The following is a 25,865-nucleotide window of genomic DNA, read 5'->3' on the forward strand; positions in this document are numbered from 1 at the left end:
TTATATATAAATGTAATGTAATTTCACTTACGCGTGTACAATTGTGGACAGATCGGTTGCGACATTTTTTATTTATAAGTTTCAAAACGCACTAATATTTTGCAAATGCGAACCACGATTGGTGTTATACTGTCTCTATAGACTAAAGATAATACATCGTGGTTCGCATTTGCAAAATATTAGATACCTATGAAATATATATATATATATATATATATTATTATAAATATATATTAGAAACCTATAAAAAAAAAGTGTTGCAACTGATCTGTCCACGTAGTACGTATGTAATACATATGAGTTTTTCTACTTACGTTTATTTTATATCTTACGCAAATTCCTACATGTGTTACATGTTCGATGCTGTATTACACATTCGATGATGTGTAACCTGAAATATTGATCGATCGAGGAGTAACAGATGTACGAACACGGGCGCTTACGCCCGTATATGTATGCGGGATGTTACGCGTTAGAAAATCAAATTTGCGAATGGAATAAAATATGACCGAGCTAAACGCGGATCTCTCTGATTCGATTTACAAACGCCACGAAATTCGATTTATAAGCCGTTGCTTATGAGAAATAAATTTTCTACGCGCGCGGGGAAAACTCTCTCGTCAATGTGCGGAGCAAGCCCGGGGCACATAGAGTACTCTTATAACATAAACCGCTTTGAATAGCAATCGCCGCACCGCAACTCAAACGTACGGAGTTTGATACGCGAAACCTGTGGCCGATACAATCTACGTAAATGCCTCGAAACGAGAATCACTAATGCCATTTTACGATTTGAAGCGACAGACGTACGTTCTGCACGGTATAAGCGATTCGTAACGTTTCATTTCATCCGCTTACAAGCCATGGCACGTACCACGTGCTCTCACTTGTTCGATAACGAATAACACATTGGCAATATGTTACTTTTATTACATTGTATACAGTTATATAAACTACGTTGTTTGTCTTACGTAACGTAATAATAATTTCACATGAATCTCAATTGTTACGCTACGCAACGTTACGTTACGCAACGTCATTAATAATTAATCCGACCACGTATGCAGGAGACCAATTGGTCTTGCAAGAATAATTCTGCCCTCGTAACGCGTGTTTCAATAAACGTTATGTAACTTTCGCCATTGCGTTACCGTTCTCCATTCTCCGCAAAGTCTCGACGAATCCGACAATCCGCTTTGCCGCCGCACGCCGATATCGATTTTCCGACATTTATTTCCTCGCACGCTCGCCACCTAATACCCACGTCCGTTAATCCTTCATTTTACACGATAGCCTCGGCTGTGACACGTAATGTACTCAACAAAGCAACCGGCGACGCACCGTGACCCGTCTTTTGTTGATTCTAATAAGGCATCCCCGAGGCCGGGGAAAGCGTCGGCTTTGTCGGTGCGAAATACGCCCGGGCGCGATTAAACCCGCCGGATGATACGCGTAACCGCGATTTTACCCGGAAGTTTATCAGATGTTATATTCCACGAAGGGTTGATGCATATTCGAAGTTTCGAAGATTTATCGGGTCCCGTAAACCCATCAAGACTCTATCAAACCGCGTTAATAATATCAAACTTGACAAGCCACTCCGGGGCGATCAAGGCGCGGAGAGAGCTCGCGCGAGCTCTTCCGACGGCGGCGATGCGGTTCTGGCGAACTTTTTTGACGTTTGTCGAGCGACATTCCACGAATTTTTCCCTCGCCGATGGTGGAATTCGCTGTTCCTTCGAATGAAGCAACGCTCGCATGGTTGCACACAGACGGGGTGGACGCATCGTGCACCGACGTGCATACCCCGCAATTTCGGAGTGCAGCGCAAATCGACGACGCCGCCGCGCGCGGCCTCGGACGGAAAATTTGCGGTTACGCGTGGCGCAAATCTCTCCCACGCCGCCGGAACGAACAAAAGTCGATAATTATTTGACAAATTAAATTCTGCACCTACGTATTGAATGATCGCCTGAGGGAAATAACGCGCTCGCGGAGCACGATGGTTACATTTACATCATAAACCACCGGCGCTGCAACCGACACGATTTTGCACGTAGATACACGGGCCGCAAGATATTACATTTTGAGAAATATAGAATTACTGGAAATGGAAATGCGAATGCGAAGGAAATGGAATTGTTACACGAGCCGAAAGGCGAACTATGAAATCTGATAGTATATTAAAATTGCGAGTCGCCAAACGTCTTTATTTTATACACGGAAAGAACAATTTTGCTGAATCTAGATCTAAAAATAATTTTTGTTGAATAATCAAAATAATTTTGTGCGAAAGTCAAAGTGATTGCTAGAATATCAAAACGTTTTATAGCGATGCTTATCAGCTTTAACATTCCAACAAATTATTTTGATGATTCAACAAAAATTATTTTCAGATCTGTTTTTAGCAAAATTTTTAGACCTTTCAACAAAATCGTTCTTTCCGTGTACCGCAAAATATTTCGAGCGAAAATGGATCATCTATAAAATCGCGATGGTCGCTAATTCTCGGGATGGCTATCTGCGCCGATTGAATAATTGCATTCGTATATAGGTAATTGAAGAGCTATCGCAGTCATTAATCGTGGCAATTTGCTACACAAATTACGCACGTTAGCGGCAAATATGAACGTTGTCTAGTAATTACATTAATTGTATATACATATTTAGAATATTTATCGATTAAAATGAAGTAACGCGTAACGGTGAATTAGTGAAGATATTATGGCACGTTTTACATAAACGTAATTAATATATTTATTATGCACGTGTCGATACGTATTGATATATATTAAATGAATTTTTTCAGAGGGAATGTTTCAATTTGTACGAATCTAAATGGGATTGTTATTATTATTAACGCGGTATAATAACGCGCGACCATCCGTTTACCAGTTTGCGTTTAGCAGTTTAGAACGTAGGGGAAAAGTCGTTTAAGAGTTTCATCGGGACGAACTATTTTCTCATTGCGTTTATGTCGTCAATTTGCTCTTTCTTCTCAAAGTTTGCTCCCGCCTCCGGTTTTAGTATAATTTTCTGCCGTACTCCGAAGGCACTTCTGAGAAATTGATCGTCGATTTGTCAAATGAGTTTTGCCTCCACAAAAAGAGCTTTCCGACCAAGATATATATTTACATTATGTATGTCAAGATTCTTACATTAGAACTTGCGAAAATTTCTCCATAAAGAAATCGAGTTCGAGTATTTGTTCGTGCGCGATTCGTTGACAGTTAAGGGGCTCTACGATTATATTTGCAAACCATTAAGCTCACCTGACGTCACAATTCTCAAGAGATTCTCACCTTTGCTCTGGCTTCGATATTTTCTCTCTCTCTCTCTCTCTCTCTCTCTCTCTCTCTCTCTCATACACACATGCGCGGGCATATACATAAAAAGAGTACATGTATTTATTTGCGGGAAACGTACGATCGCCATATTCAGAAACATAATTCCCAAGAGTATATAAAAAGCCACATCTCATCAACTCGCATCATTTTTCTTGCACGAAAGTCACCGCCGACGACGGCGGCATCAGTTCGATTGCTCTGGCAAAGGAGAGCTCGATATACGGTATCCGCAACGGTGGAACGGTGCAGCTTGCGTGCAACGTAATACGACGACGTACATTGTCCAAAAGCGGGAGGAGTCACTTGAGCGAAAATCGTGCGCGGGATGGGAAATGCACATTTTTAACTGTAGCCGGTGGCGCATTTATTAGGGGGGGGGGGGCGCGGAAAATGGAAAAAAGGGCGGAATGGGATGCGTTAAAATTCCGCATAAATGGCTATCGACTAAACAATACACTGCCCACGGCATCCTTGCAGTTTTCCAACTTTAACGTACATCTCTCTTTCTCTCTCTTGTTTTATGCACCTTTACATATTTAAGAGTCACACCAGGCGTGCAAAGTAGGGCTCATTTTACTCACCAAAGTTTCCCGAGGCGACACCGGCCGTCGTCGGGGAAAATTGATTTTCTAACGAAACGTAACCGGGCACGCGAGATATTTTTTTCTACCTACAAAGAGCCCGCCAAGTGGTGCCCCGTTTTACATGGAAATTCGGACCGGAGCTCGATGTTACACTAAGACCACGATCGTGAGTAACGAATTGCAAACAGCTGCGCTTGCTCTCTCGACGGGGGAAATTGTGTTGAGAATATGAGGTGGAGCCGTGATAAATGAGACGATATAACGTAGATATAAATTTTATGACTTTCGCGATTTGTGTAACTGCGATATGCGTGGGACGTGACTTAAGAAACGGGAATCGATTGCTCCCCGAGAAGAAAGATCATTAGACATGCCGCGCGTAGCGCACGTCCACTTTCAATATTCACCCGGGCTACCCACTCGGTCGCATTTATTACACGCGGGGGGATGAATGATCGTCGTTTTTCTAATACGTTGCCTGATTGAATTCCGCATTTCTCGCAGGGGACGCGATTTCTTCGTCTCCGCGCCGGTAAAAAGCACATGACTTGTGTGTACACCACTTGTGCCCCACGAGAAAAACGTCATCGCGACTTTTTTTTCGAAAGAAAGGTATCCTGGGAGAACATCTATCATATCGCTGGAATTCCCGGGGAGAGCGGCGGAGGCGGCGGCGTGTTACGGATGATCCGTGTAACATGTTGGAAATTATATTCGAGCCCGTGCATGAGATGTTATACGTACACACGTAAGATCGGCGTTACATCGCGCCGGCATGCGCAAACAAGAGCGGTAAAGTTTCTTCTTTACTTCGCATACAAGAACGGAGGGGGCTGGCGGCACAATTTATAGTTTCACGGCGGTTGTGCAATTCCGCGTTTATTCGAAATTCTGACGTCGCAACACCGTACTTAATGCTTTTTCTAATAACGAGACGAGTTCCGAGGTAATAGTTTGACTTGATGTCAGCAACTTTATTTTTAGAATTATTTTAAAACCGTTGTACATGCGTTGTTCTATCAATCACGATAAATATTGATTGTGCAATTAATCATTTGTCGAATTGTTTCCATTTCTTTCGCGTATTCGGCGCATCATACACTGAGAAAAAAAATTGATTGAAAAACGCAAAATTTGTTTCATCTTACTAAAATATTTAGTCTGATACGTTCAACTAAACATTACTGCAATAACACAAAATAATTTGTTATTATTATAAACAAAATACTATTTTATTAATAACTGTTTTGTTTCAGCAAAATTTATCGTACCGTTCGATTAAAAATACACGCTATTCATTATCCCCATCAGCATCGTTTAGTCAATGTGAGACTTGGAATTTGAACAAATATATTACTTGGATAACTAAATAACATGCAAACTGAAATAAATACGAAATTAGTGTTTCGAACAGAATAATTAAATTGAATTGGTTTAGTTAATTCTTGATTTAAAAATTTTGATGGTTGACATGAATGAACTATATCTTTCTTTATGCAACTAAAAATAATTGTTGAATCAACCATTGGATCAAACAACTATACAAATTTAGTCTGTACAATCCATTTTTTTTCTCATAAAGCGGTATTAAAACTTTATCTTACAGCTTTCTTTACGACCAAACGGACTGAAATTTGTGAAATTACTTAAAATTTGGGAGAAAGAAAGAGAGAGAGAAAGAGAGTCGTTAAAATATCAATCTTATAAGTTAGGCTTCTTATAAAATTGCGGAACATCTGATGCCGGCGATGAGCGATAAGAGAGAGAACTCAAGCAAAATTAATGTAAATTATCACAGCAAGCGAAACAGATAAAGTATTCTTTAATTTTAACCGATATTATCGTAAGGCTGCCGTTCGAAAGTTTTGAGGTAACTGCTGACTTTCCATTCCTTCTTTGCTTTTACGGTAGATACGATACGGGAGTAGGCACACCCCCGCGGTCCTCGTCACCCTCGCAAAGAGGCCAGAATCCAATTACACCAGCTGCGGATGATTCCCTTAATAAGCACCTTCGACGAGTCGTCGTAAACCGCTGTGATTAACCTTATCCTATCCTCGTGCCTCGTCCTGTTCTCCCTCTCTCTCTCTCTCTCCCCCTCTCTCTCTCTCTCTCTCTCTTTCTCCACACATTCAATCTTAAACTCTTATCCTTTTAACTTACAATAAAAAAAAAATACTATGTCATGTAGTGGTTCCTTTAATCTCCGTTTTAAGTCTATCGATTTGGGAATGAAATATGATTTATGGCCGCGCGACGGTTCTTCAATTACTCACACATACAGTTAAATGTCCGCGCAGTAAAGCGTCGCATTGTGATCTTGTCCGTTATTGTGAATCGACTGAATGCTTCTGAAATGATGTTTTCCTTCCTTCGCTGAACTCATCTTTGACATATGATCACATTAGGGTGAGAAAACGAGTGAAAGCTGTGAAAGATAAAGCTCGCAACACTTTCGTTTCTGCATGCCATTGGAATAAAAGCGGCGACTGAAGGGAAACTTTACAATAAGGATATTGTTCGGTTCCCTCCACCCCGATGATCTTACAATACGGGGACAATCGACTGCGAGGACAATTGTTCAATCGGAACATATAACCATCGGAGCGGACGAGAGAGCGAGAGAGAAAGCTTATAAAATTCGTTGCAATGTTGTTTCTAAATAATTCCCAGCGTCGCTGGGAAAACGTGCATCTGCAGCACGTCACGTTTACCTCACCGCGCACGAAAACAGATTTTGCATTGGCTGTTGAGAATCATCACGTGGAGATTTATTATTAACGGTTTCTTTCTGTTTGCCGCAAACTCGGGAATGGCTTTGTAAACGATAGCGCTCGCGAGCGCGTAGAATGTGGAACGCGTTGAAAAAGAGAAAAAGAAAACGAATCCGCAAGCAGCGCGCGCGTGCTGTCGGTGTAACGCGAAAGGTAGGTATCCCGGCATTCAGCCGCGTCACACGTGTGTGTCGCAAACAACGCCGCCGGTGGACTTCGTGATATAAACGAATTCGGATTCATCGGCCGCATTCCGATAGATAAAAGCCCCCGGGACGGGCCCGCCATCCGTCTTGCCGGGCATCGGATTGCGATTGCGCGAGCGGGGAACGAATGACGACGGTAATCTGACGACGGGACGTAACGTTGCCAGGCGCAAATGCGGCTTACCCGGTTTCGCCCCCTTTCTGCCACTCCCCCCTCCCCTCCCGCATTATCCGCGAAACAACCCCCGTCATCCCTCTTATCGCTTTTGACCGGCGCTATTCGTCGGGCACCGGACCGCGATTTCGCCGTTTCGGCGAGAGGCAAATTCGACTCGGGATTGCTCTCCCGAGGGGGCTCTCGATCGATTTGCATAGGCTAAAGTCAACCAAGGCGCAAGTCACGTCGGCCTCATCGTGTTACGACCGGCCGAGTATTACGGGCGAGTACATTGCGCTGATTCCGGATTCACTCGTATGCCCGGCCGTTGTCTCGAAGCAGCATGTCGCATTACGCTTGAAGAGAGAGGTAATCACGGGATATGAGGTATTTAGTATACCACCTACGCGCGGGATCATCGGATCGTCGCTGTATATATGTGGGATAAATTCTGCTAGAAGAAGCGAAGGATAGAATATTTTTTAAATTTATCCTCGCTAATTATAAATCGCTACGTGATAAATCGTCAGCTGCACAATTTCAAAAGGTCAAATGAATTTGTGGATAATTTTTGCACCGTATCATGTAATGCAATTTACAGGAAGGTACGGAACCAAGTTGTTGCAGAAAGGCGATTCGGAGGTCGTAATAACGCGGATCATATCATGTTACTATCGCTTGGTTTACTCTAGCGCGATTATTCGCTGGTTACTCGAAATAAATTTTAATTAAGTCACCAGATAACTGTGCTGCGCGATGTTAATTAAAATCGTTATAGAGTACGTCCTCTCATTCAGCATATTTCTTTGAAATATTTCAGAATTAATTACGCGCCAATGATCAAAATTGTTAAGATCGCAATTCACAAAGGGAAATTATATTTAGAGAAATCTGACTGTTTCGATGTGCTACAGCCAAATGAATTTCCGAGAGAAAATGCCATCGCGCGATTGTCCGAGGTCTGCTCTGAGCGGGTGATATTTTTGGACAAAAGCGTCTTTCACGAGCGCTCTACGATAGCGCGGCGGTTTTGAGAAGTCCCCGGAGAAACTACGTTCCATCTCTGCAGCTGCAGTTATTAAATGTACACTCAAAGCAATTGGAAAATGACACAATGATAGAAACATATTTCTTAATAAACAAAAAAAAAAGATTTCTTCTAAATAATAATTTTCGCAGTAGTCTTTACTTTCTGAAAGTTCTTATCTGCGATACATTTCTGCGCTTAATGTCATTAGTTTCATTTCCTCAAAAAAATTTCCGACTTATAAAAAAATATATTTTTATACTACTGAATTTTCGAGTTTCGTCTCTTCCGACGCATTTTTTTATCGCAATCCGTCGAGAAGAAAAACGTACCGAGAAGCATTTTCTCAAACGATCATTTATTTAACAATAAATTTCAAGAATCTCTTTTCAGATAATGTTTATCGGTTTTAATATTTTGGATATATACTAAAGAGATACTCGAATACTAAATCGTCACTTGCGAATTATTGTCAAGGCTCCAATTAAACATATCGATTCTCGAGGATAATTTCCGTGATCAACGCGACATCTCAAATCGCGGAGAATTCGCGCGTGACAAACGATTCACAAGGAATCTCTTCGCAATTTCGTGCAATTTAGGCATGAATGCCGTCTTTTTATTTGAAACGCTCGGTAACTGGAAGTCGTCGACTAGTTCGTCGTATAATACGTATACGTTAAATTGCACACATGTTACAATTCCGTGTTTACGACAAGTTTACGACAACCCTCAGTCAGCGCGCTTCGCGGCTCTCCAAGTGTTCCAAAACACGCAGAATCGTTCGCATGTGCTTGGGATGTCTCCCTCGAGAATGAACGCTGAAAATTTCATCGTCGATATAACGAGACGTGCGGTTGAATTTACATACATGTTTAAACATTTCTTCGCCGTCCCGACTGGAGACTGTGATGTATTCAATCGAAACGTTCAACCGGCAGATCGAAAAACGAATTACGCATCCCGACTGTTTTTACGCGGAGGAGGGTTATTTTTATCTCGCATAAAAAAAATGTATTCCCCGCCAGTAAGACTGAGTAAGTCGGTTATCGGGCAGGAACACCGTGTGTTTTGTGTACATATTTTCGCCGGCCAAATACGAGTTCGCGCGAGCTTTTCGCCGTGCAACTTCGAAATTTACGAGACCATTGCGTAAGATATAAAGCGTTATTTTGGGCGGAATTCAAATGCTCAGGGACGGGACTGAAAAGGAAACGCAAGCGGAAACGGTTATAATTAAATTAATGAAACACCGTCGCGCGCCATTAGCAAACGCTAGCGCAAACGGTAACAGCGTTTGTCATTATTTCGACGCGGACCTGGAAATAATTAATACACGAAATTGAGACAACGGAGGCTTTCATTGCGCGCGCCAGCGGCGCGTGAAAAAAAAGAGACGAGATGAAAAACGCGAGCAGGTTGAAATTTACCTAAAAAAAAAAAGGTTGGTATACAGACTGAAATTTATCCTCGATAAATAAGGACGTTTGTTTTGCATTATAACGATGTAAATTAGCAAGGCCGTCTGGTAAATTATGCCACTCGCTATATACGGTCTCTCGCTGCAGCTATGAGATTGCGACACATATAAAATTATGACTGAGCTGAATTCCCAATGACACTGCAGAGACGAAACTACAAAAGGAAACTGAGCCAGATGCGTTTCGTGTAATGTAATTTTCATGCTCAAGTAACTACCGTAGCCCGTATTTCTAACAAGATGCCGTTGACGTTCGACATTTTAACAAGAAGTTGCGATACGCGTCTCGGTGAGGACACGCTCCTCATTAATCGAATTTCTATCATAAGAGCGAGAATGTTGCGCAGAAGTTACCTTATGTTCTGAAAGGAGACGAGAATCTCCGTTTCGCGGTCAGTAGATTCCGTATCTTTGCAAAACTTGCTACCGCGACGTGAGTCACTTGAACATAAGTGTACAGTTATCGATCCAAGTTTGATTTTATTTTGCGGGGAGGGGAGAAGTGGATGGATACGCATAACAGACAAGTATCCTTGCGGGAGAAATAATAAATCCCTTCGTTGCATGAGAAGACATATCGGAAAATGTCAACTTCGAACTTCGTAATCTTCGTTTGTCTCTTCCGGAGGGGAGGGGGGGGGGAGGGAGCGAAACGGCAACTTTTATACGCAAAACTATACGATGAAAAATCTGGCACGAATTCAATGTACTACCAATTTGTACCGTTCGCATACAAGGTTTGCATACAAATAACGTTCCGCGACCGTGTACAGGGTGAGTCAAAATTCCTTTTATAAACTTCGAAGGCGTGCTCGAAAGATCAACCCAATAAAAGTTCCAGCAAACACGAAAACGCTTTCTTCCCGTCAGCGCGCGCGCGGAATGTCTTATTGGAATACGAATTTTTCACTTAGCAGCAATATCTCGGAAGGAAGGCTGTTCAATAAACTACAACGTAGCGCGGCAGCGATATCACACGGCATTCATTAAATCTGATCTCGGGTCATGCACCGAGAACGTTAGCGTGGCGTGCGTAACGATGACACTTCCGACGTATCTTCGAGCCTGCGCGTAATCGCATATAGAATCGACACTCGTGACACTTCCGTCACCGCCCGTTGATCTCCGAAACGCGACAGTCGGAAATACATAAAGGGAATTTTAACTCACCTCTGCATATTTATATACGGCTGGGAATATCGAACAACGATATAAATAACAGATATTCATGAATCGCTTACACGCGGCATATGCCTGCGCATTAATTATGTATGTCGATAGCCCGCGGCAGCAGGATACTGGGTCGGCGCAAAAACAAAATAATAAAATAAAACGGAATAATATTTGTGTTACGCGGTAAATATATTTGGTTTCCTCGAGAAACGACATGTTTCATTACATGCGAAAAACAGATCGAAAAATGGGAAGTTAATACACTAGCGTAAAGAGAGAGAGAAAGAGAGAGAACGAACTTATTAAGCCGTCCTAATGAACATGCGGTTTAATGTTACGTGATCTTAATGAGAATAAATTTGACTTTAATGGAAACAGACTGTAGCCGTCTATACTCGTAGACGCGGACCATTCCGTTTTTGGCCGTCGTTCGTCGGTGCTGACTATTTGTCATTCTGCTGCAGCGTATCGAGTCATATGAATCGCACATGTGTATTGTTAACACATTTTTTATTAAACGAATGTACCGCACAAGAGAGTATCGGCGTGTAACGGCGTGATACCTATTCACGCGCAATTTGATTATCGAAGTGCGATTAATATGCAAGCGCGGTCCATTAGCGGTACTAATTAAGTGGATGGTTCTGCGATTTTTCTAAATGCGGAATCGATTACGCGTTAAAGCTAAGCTCACAGAAATTCATTACACCGCGGCTATCTCACCTCGATAATATTTGCCTGACCCGCCAACGTTCATTAGTTTATTCAATTTACAAAAGGAGGATTAACCGGCCGATTAAGTGCTTTGACGGCCAAGTGCTCACTCGGTTGTTATCGGTTTATCACCAGAAAGTTTGGCGTGGCGAAAGTAAATAGCTGCGAAGGGTTAAGGGCGCGGCCCGTTTGCTCGAAACGCGCGTGCCAGGTTAGTGAAATTCACTTATGACATTAGTTCTTGATGGTTTTACACGCGAGTCGCGAGACCGTTCAAGTCACAGCTAATTTGTGCGCTCCACGTGCAAGAGATTTGGTAAACACGTGTGACATGTACGTACTTGTATGTACCATAAAGTTCGGTCTACAATAAGCGTAATGTAGTTGTAAGAATTGACCCATCACACATAATTGAATATAATAATAATAATAATAATAATTCTTTATTTCTACTGTACATAGAAAAATAGACAGGTACAAGTAAAAGACCGTTTACAATAGGAGTAATAAGTCGTAAGCCGTAAAAAATTAACCAACTACAGTCGAATACGAGAAGATGGTCGACTATGATTAGTCAATTTCTTACGATTTACGACTTACTACTCTCATTGTAGATTGGCCCTAAGATTAAGATAAAGCGCAAAGAAAGTAGTGAGTAAATACAAAGGATGAAACATCAGCAAACTGCTGTTATTAAAGTCTACTCGAAACCAAATGAATATTACACATAGTTCATAAATGATAAGAGTATAACAATATAATACAGTTAACGTGGTTAACGTGATTCGGTATTGACACGATAATACGACGCGATTAAGGAAATATAAGGAAAATATTCTACTGTAATTGATGAGTTCTTACAACTACAATCACAACTACGTTTACGCAATGGTAGACCGGGCTTTGTTAGGTATATATACAACGTTGCTTAGAATTTTTCATGTCATAGCAATGATATATACGATCATTAATTACATAATTGTCGGAAAGTACGCGGGTAATTAATTACTTGCATTTACATATTCCATGTTCGCTGCTTTCCAAGCGTGAATATTCATCGAATTCGAATTTATATATATCAAAGGAGACAATTTAATCTTACGGCGACTAGGAAACTGCAAACGTAGGGGAAAAACGTTGTCCCTCTCCTCGGAGGGAGAGAGTGCTGTTTAGTGTAATGGCGAAGACTGGTTTCGCTGATGCGTGCTATCTGACTTTTCATTTTCAAACAAGCAAGCACACGTACATGTGCGCGCGGGCACGGCAAACGTTCTGCAGAAATATAGTCTTGAAAGTATCGTAAATCTGTGCTTTATACCAGCAAATCGGTGACAAGTCAGTCGCGTTATTCTCACGAGTAATGAAATTTATTATCATCGAACTGCTACTTCAGCGGACACGTTCAGAAAACTTGGGCGTAATAGCTTGTTATATTATCAAAGATTTCTAGAGAAATCGACTTCATATTGATTATTCATACCTTAATTTAAGCTGAACTGTTTAAAATTGGGCGCTGATTTAAACAAACAGTGTGCAGAATTGAAGAAAAAAGTTGGGCAGAAAGCAAATAATACAAAAGCAAATAAAAAATTGACGCAGACCGAAATGAATCATGAAGGTGATCGGAAAATTAATTCTTTACGAGATATTTTATAATTTATTTTATATTACAAAATATTTAGAATTTTAGTTTAATATTTTTACGTGCAAAATGATTTAAAAAATCGCTTTATGTAAAAAATGCTGCATAAATCTGCATAAAAATGTAAACGAGTTATCTGTATTATTAAAACAGAAAATTATTTTTATCTCTAATAATTTTATTTAACCTGATTTTTTCGATTCATATTGACTAAACAATTTTTATCTATTATGAGTGGATAATACTATCAAGTTTAAATCATAAATCTTATTTAATGGATAAACATAATATTTATTTAAAATGTAAAAATCCGTTAATTTTTAATGAAATTTTTTTTATTTTCTTATAATTTTCAAGTTTTTTAATTTTTTGCATAGCGTATAACTGCCGGATTTTTATTAATTAACGCGTCCAATATATTCTGTAATATTTTGTAATAAAACATCAGTGAAACTAAAGCCTGCCGTGTGTTTGTATTATCCAGTTTCAAATTTTCAGGAAAGATTCCTATATCATTACGCGATACCGATATACCATTAAAATTACGTGTACATTGATAAATCATCCAATTAACGTGATACCGGCACGTATAATAACCAGCCAACCAAATAACATGTTACTTCATCTATGACTAACTGACTTGGCGTTAAATACTGATGGTTACCCTGATTTTAAAGCCAATCCTGCATCTCTCCCGCGATATGTTGGCTCGGATAGCTAACACACTCATAAATATGTACCTGTCCCTAACGTAAACATATACCTTGCGCCTCGAGCAAAATTCGTACTACACGAACTGCACGATATATTAGCCCGGATTCGCTCAGATAATAAGATTTATTACCAGCCATCGCCCGACCTTCGTCAAACTTCCGCACTTCCACTCCCACCCACACACGCACACTTTAACATCCCCCTGGCCCAGGATACTCGGGTATGTGCGTCATGCCGTCGATGATTTGCTTCTCTTGACCATGTCACGTGAAAAGACAGGGGCCGTCTGTATGTCCTTCGCCATTTGATGCTATATTTACTGCATATTTCATGACGCCGAGGATGCAGGGTCCGTCTTTAGAGTTTATGGACGCGCATACTGATCCGCGCACCGGATTGACGCGAGCTGTTGTCGAATGCGAAACAGCCGCATTAAAGTTGACGATGTCGTTCGCGTTTAATCGCCGATCTGCTGTCGCTGCTAAACCAGAGAAATCAGGAGATGACCGTAACCTCACCCATTCCCCCCCGTCGTGGTGGTCGCGCGTGATATGCGCTAAACTCAAAGTCACCGCCGGGCATTAGCTTCAACTACATCGCCGAATTAAATTCACGCTGGGGAAAAGGGCGCTATTTAATATTTCGCGCCGCGATATATAATGGGACACCTCTCGATATAAATTTCGAGAGGGAGTCTGGATAGAACAGAGTGGGCGCTTTTTCGTTACGGTGGGGAGAGAAAAAAAAAGAAGCGCAAGAGACTAAGCGTATAAAGTTTCACGCTCGTCGAGGACCGTAATAATTTTTCCTGTACGGCAATAAGAGATCTCTTAATTACTTCTAATTTTAAATTCACAAAGAGGTTGGCTTCAAAGCGCAGTCCGGACATTTATGATGAAGAATTTATGCAGATAAAATTTTACATGGGTAATTAGATCTTTTCTGAAAGAGACCCCTTGCCTCTTCCGGGGGTGATGTTAAAACCTGAACGCCGGAATTAATGTAAACGTCATTTAAACATATACACGTCCAATACTCCACGTCGAAATTCCTTGGATATCTTGCCTTCTATTTCACCGTAAAAGCATAATCAATCATCCCGCAATAATTGTACACGAAACGTACAATTGTAAGGAGGACTTGTTTGTCTTGCTGACTGACGAACGATCAATTGGCTGAAGATTTTTAGGCCCCATCCATCTCTATTGAGTAAATGCGACAGCAATGATCCCAAAAATTTCGTCAAGCGAATGGAGGTGAACTCTGAATTCGTCGAAGGATCGTTAAATTAAAGCGGATGCCCTACAGCCCGGTTGTATCAATCAACCCTTCCTTACCGTCAGCTCGCAATTAATCATGTCATACGAGACACTAATTGTAAGTCAACGTTAGCACGAAAATGCTAAAGAATTAATATGCCATGTTCCTTTTTATTCGTCGACGCTGTGCAAGGGTGTTGCACGTGTCTGCGCCCCCGGAGACGCGCGACAGAGTCGAACCTTTATGATCGACCAGTGCGGCTTGTAATTCTCGCGTGTCAGGAGGAGGAGTGGTGAGGGGGAGAGGGGAGGGAGAAAGGGGGTTTCTCGCCGTATCAATGAGAGTCAAAGGCCGCGACAAAGAAAATTCCTTCTCGATACTGCAAAAGTGCCGGGGAAAATTCCTCGGTCCTCCCTCGGTATCTTACACGTTCTCGCGCGCGGTGCACTTTTTATTACCGCCGTCGACTTGACTCCGACCGCGACGCTAGGGCTTCTTTTTACGTTGATTTGTGCGCGCTCTTCACGAGCGATCCCTGTCTCTTATTTTATCCCTCGCTCCGCTCCTTCCCCTCAACTTTCCTCTGTTCTTCGCTGCGTGTCCCACGATTATTTAATGCAATTCGAAGATTGAATCTCGTTCCCGTATATGTTAATCCGCGCCGCAAATCATGCGACATTTACATTTTCCGTTACGGTAGCGTACGTCAGTCACGTTTCGAATTGACGTGGCTTTAACACACATTGCTAGAAGAGGTAATTGTCAATGGATGCCGTATGACTAATCACTCCATACATGCACATATGTATAGGTAGACCGATTAACCTATATATACAGCCTTGGCCATAAATACAAAGCACTTTCAATTTATTTTGCGTTTTTTTTTTAGAAAAGGTGGTAATAAAAGCTAAAGAAGTAACAAAATATTAAAATTGTTATAAAAACAAATATTATTTTTCAGTATAACTGTTTTTAATTTATTTTTCATTAGACATAAAATGTTTATGTTAATTTGTAGGAGTGCATATAAAAATAATGTATATATATAATGATAATAATAATTTTAATAAATGAAAATAATAATGTTGTAATTGTTTGCTTAAATTTTTTATTTTTTACACGCGCGCGCGCGCGTGCACGTGTGTGTATATGTGTGTAAAAAATAAAAAATTTAAGTAAACAATTACAAAATTATTATTTTCATTTCTCACAATTTTTTATAGGAAATCTATGAATAAGTATGTGTCAGATAAAATACTTATTACTTATTGCACAATTGGTCAAAGACCGGAAACGTAACGTATGAATTCATGCAAAAACATCTGAGCCCAAGTGAATCCGCGGCAGGTCAGGCAACCAGTAACGAATGGAACTATAATTTATCCGGTTAATGCAAAATCCGTAGATTCACCATAACCGAGACTTTGCATTGACAGCCTCCCACTGTATACATGTCGCAGTAAATTTGCGATTGGATGATTGCGTTTTAATGTCGCTCACCACACGCAATCTGATGTATTTCGGAGCGCAGGTGGACCGCAGCGGCCGATTTAATCGCGGCCGCATCTCAAGTAATCTGGCTCCGCTGTGTTCGATATTGAGTATCGAATTTCCTCACGTTCCATTTATCGTGCTTATTAAATTGTCCAGCGATGATAGGGATGACGTGTGAAAGATGGAGAGAGAGAGAGAGAGAGAGAGAGAGAGAGAGAGAGAGAGAGATGAAAGCTTCTTTAGAAATACAGATTCAGCAACGTTATCGGTCGCAATAAGGTTCACACAGGCATTTTATTATGGTCGTCGGTATTTATTAGCTCTCGTTATCTCTTTGGAACAATTGCTCTAATTTTTGTAGTCGAGCACCAATGGAATCCCGTTGGCTTATACTAATTGCCTCAGGAAATTCGTGCTATCTCAGGAATTCCTCAACTTTCTGCGTAACATTCCATAAATAACTACTTGGCTATTTCATTCTCGCGAATTTTCTTATGCGTGGGGGGCTAACGCTAGCGACGCTATATTCGCTTTCGTGTTTGCTTTCGGTGTTTCTTGCAGCGTGTCCTGAATGCTTGATGATACTGCACTTAGTTTTGTGCCACGACGCTAGCGTGGGGGCTAGGAAATCTTCACATATGTGCTTCTCTCAAGAATTTCTTCTTTCACCCTAACTCAACGTTTCCCTAGTTTTATTTCACGACGAGCCCAATTGCAGTGTGTTTACACATCCCTTCTACCTTTAATAGCTCTCGTATAAAACGATCCGTTCGTCCGTCTCGAAGAAAAGGAGATTTCGTGAGTTTTAAGAGCGCAGCAAGTTCAGCGCGAGTGAAATGGAATAGGAAAAAGCTCAATATACTCGCAGATGTGCCCGATGTCCTGTGCCATTTCTCCGCCCCAGCAGCAAATTGCAGCCGTGTTAACTTTAAAAACTTTCGCTGTTTCTTACTCGTAAATCGAAAGCGTAAAGCTCGTTTAATTGTTTTGTCATATTTTTGTAGCAGTTCTCCCGCCCCGCGCGTATCCTGATGTATATCTTATTGCAACCGACTGCGAAATTTGAAGTTTTATGAAACAGTATTACGAGACGCGGCAACTTTCGAACAATTTAGCTCCCCGAGTTCTAAATGAATTTTTAAGTTACAGCGCGAGCGTTAATGTATCTCTAGAACGAGGCGGTTTGAAACATATTTATTTTCATACTACTCGCGTCATGACCAAGATTTGAACTTTCATCATTTATTTAAGCGGACTAACAAGATTTCGCTCGGAAAAATCTTACTCGCTCACGTACGCGACAGGCAATATGATCCTTTGCTAATAAAATAAAAAACGGCTTGATCTGATTTCAGTTTAGCCATGTCAATCGAACCAGTCAATCGACCTGGAATCCCTTTGAATCGCGATACACATCGCATAATTCAGGAGCCATTGATCGACGTGCGTAGGTGCGTTTGATCACGTAAGCGGCGGCGGATTTCACAATTTCTGGACGAGGAGGAGGATGTCGCGTTGATCTCGTCGAACACGTCCCTTTTTTCTCGGCTCAACGAGATGTCGCATCGGCGAGCTGCCGCATGTCAACGTCGGCAAACGCCCGGGTTCACGCCAATCATTGCCCGCCGCACCGCCGGTTAATTGTCGAACGCGAAATTTCATTGGTCTCTTTCCGAGTGTTCGGCCGATCGGGCAGGTATAACGCAGCTTCGTTCAGGTGCCCCCGAACGCGTTAAACGTTGCGGGCCACGCACACGTGCCTGAAGGCTGTCACGCAAGAATATAATCCACGAACGAGGTATCGACCGCGGATCGTATTAGCGGCGATCGTTTCCTCTACGCCTGACCTGGCGCGGCTTAATCGCGTCACGTTCTCATCCTCATCCTCTTTTCTGGCTATACGCGCGGCCCGTGCCGACGCATGCATCGGACGATCTTGCGACATCAAACTGACATCGTGGCGAGGAACTATAATGATCGCACTGCTATGGGCGTTGTCGACGTAAATGACATAGTTGTCCGAAGCAACCATCGACCGGGTAAACTGCTGGCTGCAAAAATTTGCACGCGTAACACCTGGGTGTATGAATTTCTAATAATAGAACACGCAGCAGTGTAACACGTGTAGTAGGGTACAGCAGAGTAATTTGGATAATAGTAAGCATTTGCAAGAATTTCAGAAAAATAAGCAATTTTAGGATACGTTTCATTATATCAGATATTGATGTAATGAAATGTATCTTAAAATCTCTTTTTTTTTTAATTCTTGCAAATGCTTACTATTATCCCACTATTCAAATTACCCCGCTGCTGTAACCTATACATAGATAAATTTAATTTTGTAATATCCGTATTTTCGTAATTTAGTATCTTCTAAGAGAGCTCCCCGTATTAATGCTTCCAAAGAAATTAATTTACTCAATCAATATCCTTCATCGTATTCCTACCAATATTTTATTCAGAGACAAATCAATTTCGAAATCGTTTCGTTAGGATCTTTTAGGACGAGATTTAGCAAGTTTAATTGAAGGATTTGAGTATCCAAAGTATCTATATTCTTGCTGTTTACATATCTTGTAAAAGCGGTTACACAAGAGCGATGAAAGAGCTGTGCGAGGCTGTCTGATATTTATAGCGGAGCTTGAAACACATATTTATAAAAGTCTAGCCTTCCAGAATTTATGGGAATAGCTATCTTTTCAACGGATACACCGTGATCTCCCGCGAAATCAGTTGTATTAACGTTAGAGCAGCCGAGGATTATGCGTGTTGTTCATGAAAAATTCAGAAAATCCGCGGAACATGGAAAAAGGTAGAGCCCTACTTAATATGAATGTCACATTTTACAAAATATAATTCTTCCCTTCTTTTTTCTGGAGCAGTTACCTCTTTTCTGCGTTTCATAATCCTTGCAACAAGATTTTGTACTCTTCAAACGTGATTACGTTACGCCTTTCTTCGACGGAGCGGCGAAACGCCTTGCGACGCGATATAAAGTCGTGTCATTATAGCGACGAGATTTTCCGATACAAAAAGAATGTACATTATAATTCCATTTAGAGAGGCGGAGAACGAAACTTGAGAAACGCGTACCGTAGGTATAACAGCGTCACTGAAATGACTGGTGCTTTTAAAAACATAAAACTAATCGCTTAATACGCAAATATCTAGTGCAGCAGATTTCTTTGACATTTATTTACGTGGCACAAATCGTTAATATTATCTTTATAGACGGTTACGTACCGTGTAATTAAATACGATAGCGCGTTCGCGATACGATATTTCACTCAGCATCGCATTTGTTCGTGTAGTGTGAAAATTGCTCACAGATACCCTCCCCCCGCCCCGCTCCTAGAACGCATTTCCGTCGCGATGAAGTTTTTGCATTCAATGATATCAATGCAATTTCAGGGATACAATCGAACGACGCGACACGGTGGGGTATCTAATCGGGGGGGATATTAATTTCAGGAAGCGAAGGCCTTGATGCAACGATAACACCCATCCGCGAGCGCCGATTCAGACTCTTTCAGAGCCCCATTGCATGATTTTAAAAGCTCGTTACGAGAAATTGAATACCGTGACGCGCTCCTATTTATATTTAGCGCACTATTGACGCTATTGAACAACATATGTTATTGCGAATAAAGCTCATCCACGATCGATATCATCTGCCGCGTATGTAAAGTCCTTTGTTTCGTTTTTTTTGTGGGGGGAGGGGAGATATTCGCGCAGAAATCCATAGCTGTCATTGCGAAATGTTACGACTATGAAAGCAAGTTCGATTTTAATTTCGAATGCCGTACATAACGCGCGACGCTGATACGTTTTTTTAATTAATAGCGCGGACAATTGGGAGTTGGCGATTTATATATAGAGAGAAGGAGGCGTAGCGTATAGTTCGGTGACTATTAAATGTCATCCGACTCGAAATATGTTATTAAATACTTGTAACGCATGCGCTTGAGTGCCGATCGTAAATTGCATAATTACCGGCTCGCGCGTGCTCGCGCGCGAGATCGCGATTGCATTGCGCTCTCAAAATTCGCTCCTCCCCCGCCTTCCCGTCACGCTCCGTCAATCTCCATTAAATAGTGCCGACGCGCATCGCGATTTTCTCGATTGCGTGATTTTCAGTAGCCCGGTTTCGCGTGTACGCGCGCGGATACCAGGGCTTATCGTATTTATTCGCGCTAATCAAAGGTCGCATTATGCGATAGAGCGGCCGGATATTGTATGAGTGCGCTTGTGTGTAATGTAAACGCGCGAGCGACCCACAGCGAGAGAACTCCGGTCCGATAAGTTATAAAAATGTTAAAAAAGTTATGCAAAAATGAGGCGTCCGGCTTGGCCGTTACTGTGGAAATTACTGTTTTGAGAAATTAAAATTCCAACAATGCGTTTTCCTAATGGTAATTTGCTATTAGTCTGAATTAAAATTCACGAAGTTCCGGTGTTGATAGTGACGTGCGCGATGACGCGTTAAAATGTTTTCAACACGCTAATGCAACGTTAACAGTCTTCGACTTCTGCCTAAAACGATACGGGATTTTGTTGATATCTTGTTTGTAAAATTATACGAAGCACGAGACGGGCCGTTTGCAAGTAATTATACAGTCGAAACAGAGTTTCCGAAATTCGGAAAAACGGATCACGTTTCGAATTCGACTCTAATTTAATTTCGCATCTTCACGTATTCACGTATTCATTTTTCCTTCGCGCTCTGCATTTTTATTTCCTTTGAAAATAAAACTGTGGCTGGTGTTCTGAAACTTTCATTTCCACATAATACTCGAGTTAAAAAATTATCTGACTCGCGAGCGGTCGTTTTTGCTCGCACAAACTTCTTAGCTTATTGTTAGCTTAATGAGGTGATCAAATTTTCCACTGATTTCCGATAAAGAGAGAGAAAGAGAGAGTAAATTAACTATCGCAAATTATCGTAATGGTAATTATTGGCTTTCGAAGTGGCCGCCAAAAAAAAATAATAAAGACGAATCGATATTTTTTATTATCTTAAACGAACGTTATTTTTCGCATGACTCGTGAATGTGTCCCGCCGAGCGAAGCCGCGTAATAAAAAGTTTGCGCGCGAAGTATAGCAGAGAGACATTTATTGCTGGGAAGCGCGTTCTTATATTATATACTTTCGCCGCTAAGCAGGACACCGTCGAAGATGCACTAACGTGGAACTTATCACTATTAAAGGCCATCGTTTTCTCTTCCGCGCAGTTCTTACTGCACTAATTAAATGCAGCCCTCATGTCGATGGTACGCGAGCGAGGGCACTCGATGGATGGGCTCTCCGCGAAGTGATAAAAGGCATCCCCCGACTTCCAAAACTAAGTACTCCCGTCGCCTAATGGACGCTAACTTAAGACAGGGGGTGAGGTTTTCCAGCGCGCGTTGCGGTTGATCTTGGTTACCCTTCTCCACTTTGCACTTCCTTCCCTGTCTTCTTCCCCCCTCCCCACCCTCTCTCTCTCTCTCTCTCTTTTTCTTTTTCTCAAATCGAAAGTCCCCGCAAATGCGCGCACTTGAAAATAATTGAAAACTCACCGGGAATTAAACCGGGGATGGGAAATGGATCGGAGAACGTCGTTTCCTCGAAAAGTGTTCCTCGCACGCGTTTACGCGTTTACAATATATGCGTGCGTGCAGGGGATGCGATGCGCGAATACGGGATTGTAAGGGTTGGACGGTCGCAACGGGCCGCGCGCCTCCACGATACTGGCCGGCCGTCTCGCGGCACTCGCCTCTCGCGACGCCGGCAGCCCAGAGCGCGTACTCCAGACGCCGACCTATCGCGGCCCGTCGTCCAAACTCGGGGTCCACCGCCGATGGGTTTCCGCGCCGCCGATGCAGAGCTTTTCACCACACCGTGAAAGCCCTCGTCTCGGTCGGAGCCGGAAGCGGAACCGAGAATACGCAATTCCATTCGCAGAAAGCGCATTTTTCTCGAAAAAAGAGAAGAAAAAAAGAGATGGATTCCGGAGACGATCCCGGTGCCTCGAGATCAAAACGTCTCGCAGCGTCGTATTGCAGCAAATAATGTATGTAAAAAATTGTACGTACGGGGATTAAATTTATAATTTGCAAAAATTCCCCCCTCCTCTTTCTCTCTCAATCGAAACCTTTCCGTTATCTTGTGTAATGTACGACATAAATCCGTATCATACACGGGATTTCGGATTTATCGACAGCTATGTGTCACACATTTTTTTGGAGAAGGTATTTCCACAATTTCACACTCTGGACGATATCGACTGAAACACGTATCCTGCTACCATTGATAGAGACAATCTGGGACGCTGTGTTAACTCATCAAACTGCAAATTTAAATATCGAAAATCACGAATTTTACGAAAAAATTATATTTGCTTATCGGTTTTACTATCTATTAATATTTCGATTGTATATATATATATATACATTTATTTGTTTAATCTTAATTTAACGTTTTAAATATCATTTATATTTCGATAGATTTCAGAAGTTAACTGAAAATATAAATTAATACTTCGTCTTTTTTGAGGGCATATACTAAAACGCTCGTGCAAATAAAATATATTGACGTTTTTGGTTTTTTTTTGCGTACGAAATCGGCAATAATAAATGGCTAATTCGGCGGTGAAAGTGTCAACCTTTAGACTACAACGACTATTTGTCATCTAATGTTGTTTTATAACGAGTCGTTTGATTGCTTACGACAATCCCATTTATATGCATTAAAGCCATACGTATGTGACTTTTCTCCTGCTGCCTGCCACTCAATTTTACGTTGGAATTCAATCTCGAGTTTGTCGATTGAAACGTGTGCGTTTTATTCGCTTTTCAGCCCCCGTGGGATATATCAATCTCAGTCAATAATTTTTATCTACCGAAGAGTTATTTTGTATCTGTCTATGAGCAACAAAAGCCATTCCTATTATACTTTGAAATGAAACATGTTTCTTAATGTCTGATAATAGCTTCTAGTTTATCATGCGATCCTTCGTTATTCGAAACGTTTGCGAAACTATCTGTTATAATCGGCGTTATAAAAGATTTATCAAAGTCAGACTTTTTACATCGTTATTTTTTTTTAAGCTACGCATTAATATCTTGAAATATCAAATGTCTTGAAACGTGCTGACAAGTTCAGGCATTCAGAAAAGCTACGTATCACCTGTGTTGCTGGTAAGTCGTATTTTCCAATAAATTAGCCCGCCTGTATAGGGAGTGTGGCTTGCGAAATATTATCTTCAAACGTTCACGTGATCAGAAAAAAAGTGCCGGTTTTAACTCAATATCACGATGCGAGAGAGAGAGAGGGGAGACGTGCATTTCTAATTTATTATACAAAGAAAAATGCGAGACTTTTTTTCCTCACTTTCCTTGAGAGGGAATTTGTATATTTTTATACTACATACGGAGGAATTGTCAGCACCGAAATGGATTTCGAATTAACAACCTTTTAAATTGACGTTACAGTCGTTGTGTATAAGGCCCGCTATTGTTCTCTGAAATTCAGTTGCAATAAAATTTGACGGTAGATTCCGGACGAAATAAAAATGGCGTTGCCACGCGAACCGGACGGTAATTACGTGCGACACACGCGATTCATTATTTTACGAAACAGCATGGCTTTTAATTGTTCTGCAATTCCAGTGAAACGCACTCATATAATGGGATGTAGGTGCGACTGGAATTATGAATATGTTGACCCATTCTGGGACTGGATTAGATGAAATGTGAAATTTATTTATAACATTATATATATATGTATATATATATATATATAAAATATAGAAATATTTATCGAGTCATACCTTTGAGGAATCCTTGCAGTACATTTTGCATAAGTCTAATATGTCATACATATATACGAGAATTTCTATGAAATAAATTATAATAGAATTATCTATTTGGTTGATTTCATTTCCGTCGGGATATTACATTGGCGCCGTACCACCCCCGTAACAGAACGTACGTTTTTATTGATCCATTATCTAATAGAAACAATAGAGTCGACATCGTGGCTTCTCGTCGCGTAAGCGTAATTTTCGTCACCGGATATTTAACATTAACTAAAGCTCCGAGTGTGTTTTTCCATCTGTTGAAGATATAACGTGTGGAAACATATGACCGTAACAATTTCTAGATACTTAAAAAAGGCTTTATCCACAAACCATCGTCGATTCTATCACTCTACAGAGACGACGTTTTAATCCATTGAATATTCACAAGTAATAAGTTTTCCTAATAATGAAGAATAACGAAAAAGCAATTTTCCTCGATGAAAACGTGGAATGTTCTCTGCAAGCGCCTGCACTATTTAGGTCAATAAAAATTTTCTAGAATATTAATACAAACTGAAAAGCGAATGAGAGAGAGAGAGATCGGAAGAGCACAGGGGGGGGGGAGGAGGGAGAGGCAGAAAATAGATTGCATTCAATGTACATTATTTAAAATATGGATAAAATAAAAAGAATAAAGAATACGGAAATAAAACAAATATTCATATTTGTCTCTCGTTGCATTTCCGCTTCTCGTTCCTGATACTATTTCACGTATTTCGCTTCTTCATGTCATATGCAACACTGTAAATACGTACCTGTGGTATCTCTCTTTTTTTGTTTTCAAGCGTGTAACTTAAACGACAGGTCACATGCGTGACAAGATAGATCTCATGGTGTCGCGTATTTGTGAAATTTTTTTCGCGTTTCAACCGTACCCTCTAATTACACGGATAATCGAATTGGCGAAAAAAAAGTACGATCGGGATTATACACCGGTTGGCGTATTGCGAGCTCGATGATTGGAATATTTTCAATTACTTATGCACACAGCGCTTTCAATTGTCACTTTGACCGAATGAACGTTCAGCCAATTACAGTGCAGACGCAATATTGAAATGACACGATCACTGGCACACGCGTCACAAAAAGAAAATAGAAAAACGAGGACGGTTGGAAATGCATAAACGGCCGTAAATCCCGCTATTAATGTAATGACACATGTAACGACTTGCTGTCGTTTGTTATAAGAGAGTCATTTTACAAAATTAATTGGTTGTGTTTAATGAAATGTGAAGCGCTCTCTCTTTCTCTCTCTCTCTCTCTCTCTCTCTCTCTCTCTCTCTCTCTCTCTCTTTCTCGTTTAAAGTTGTTGACTTTTTATTTATACAAGAGTTATTAGTGGCTACCCCTGGAAAATTTTATGATCAAGTTCGAGTAAGTTTATGTAATGCTGCTCTACAAGAAATAATAGTAAACATGCACAAACACGCGCGGTTTATTCCAAGCTGACCG

The 25,865-nt window shown here is 41.1% G+C and overlaps 2 protein-coding genes across 6 annotated transcripts in view; one reads left to right on the forward strand and one right to left on the reverse strand.

Annotated features, from left to right (window-relative positions):
- The window catches only part of LOC105457699 (tachykinin-like peptides receptor 99D), a 75,792-nt gene extending 53,494 nt beyond the window's left edge, over positions 1-22,298 (reverse strand). For 2 of the 3 annotated variants that reach the window (XM_011702528.1, XM_011702525.1), the window contains exon 1: positions 22,132-22,298. The gene's annotated coding sequence lies outside the window, so the exon portion shown is untranslated. The other variant, XM_011702527.1, reaches the window with a different exon arrangement.
- LOC105457700 (peptide deformylase, mitochondrial-like) overlaps positions 1-25,865 on the forward strand; it is a 127,241-nt gene that overhangs the window by 59,124 nt on the left and 42,252 nt on the right. The window lies entirely within an intron of this gene.

Source organism: Wasmannia auropunctata, unplaced genomic scaffold, assembly GCF_000956235.1.
Source record: "Wasmannia auropunctata unplaced genomic scaffold, wasmannia.A_1.0 LD335163.1, whole genome shotgun sequence".
NCBI lineage: Eukaryota > Metazoa > Arthropoda > Insecta > Hymenoptera > Formicidae > Wasmannia > Wasmannia auropunctata.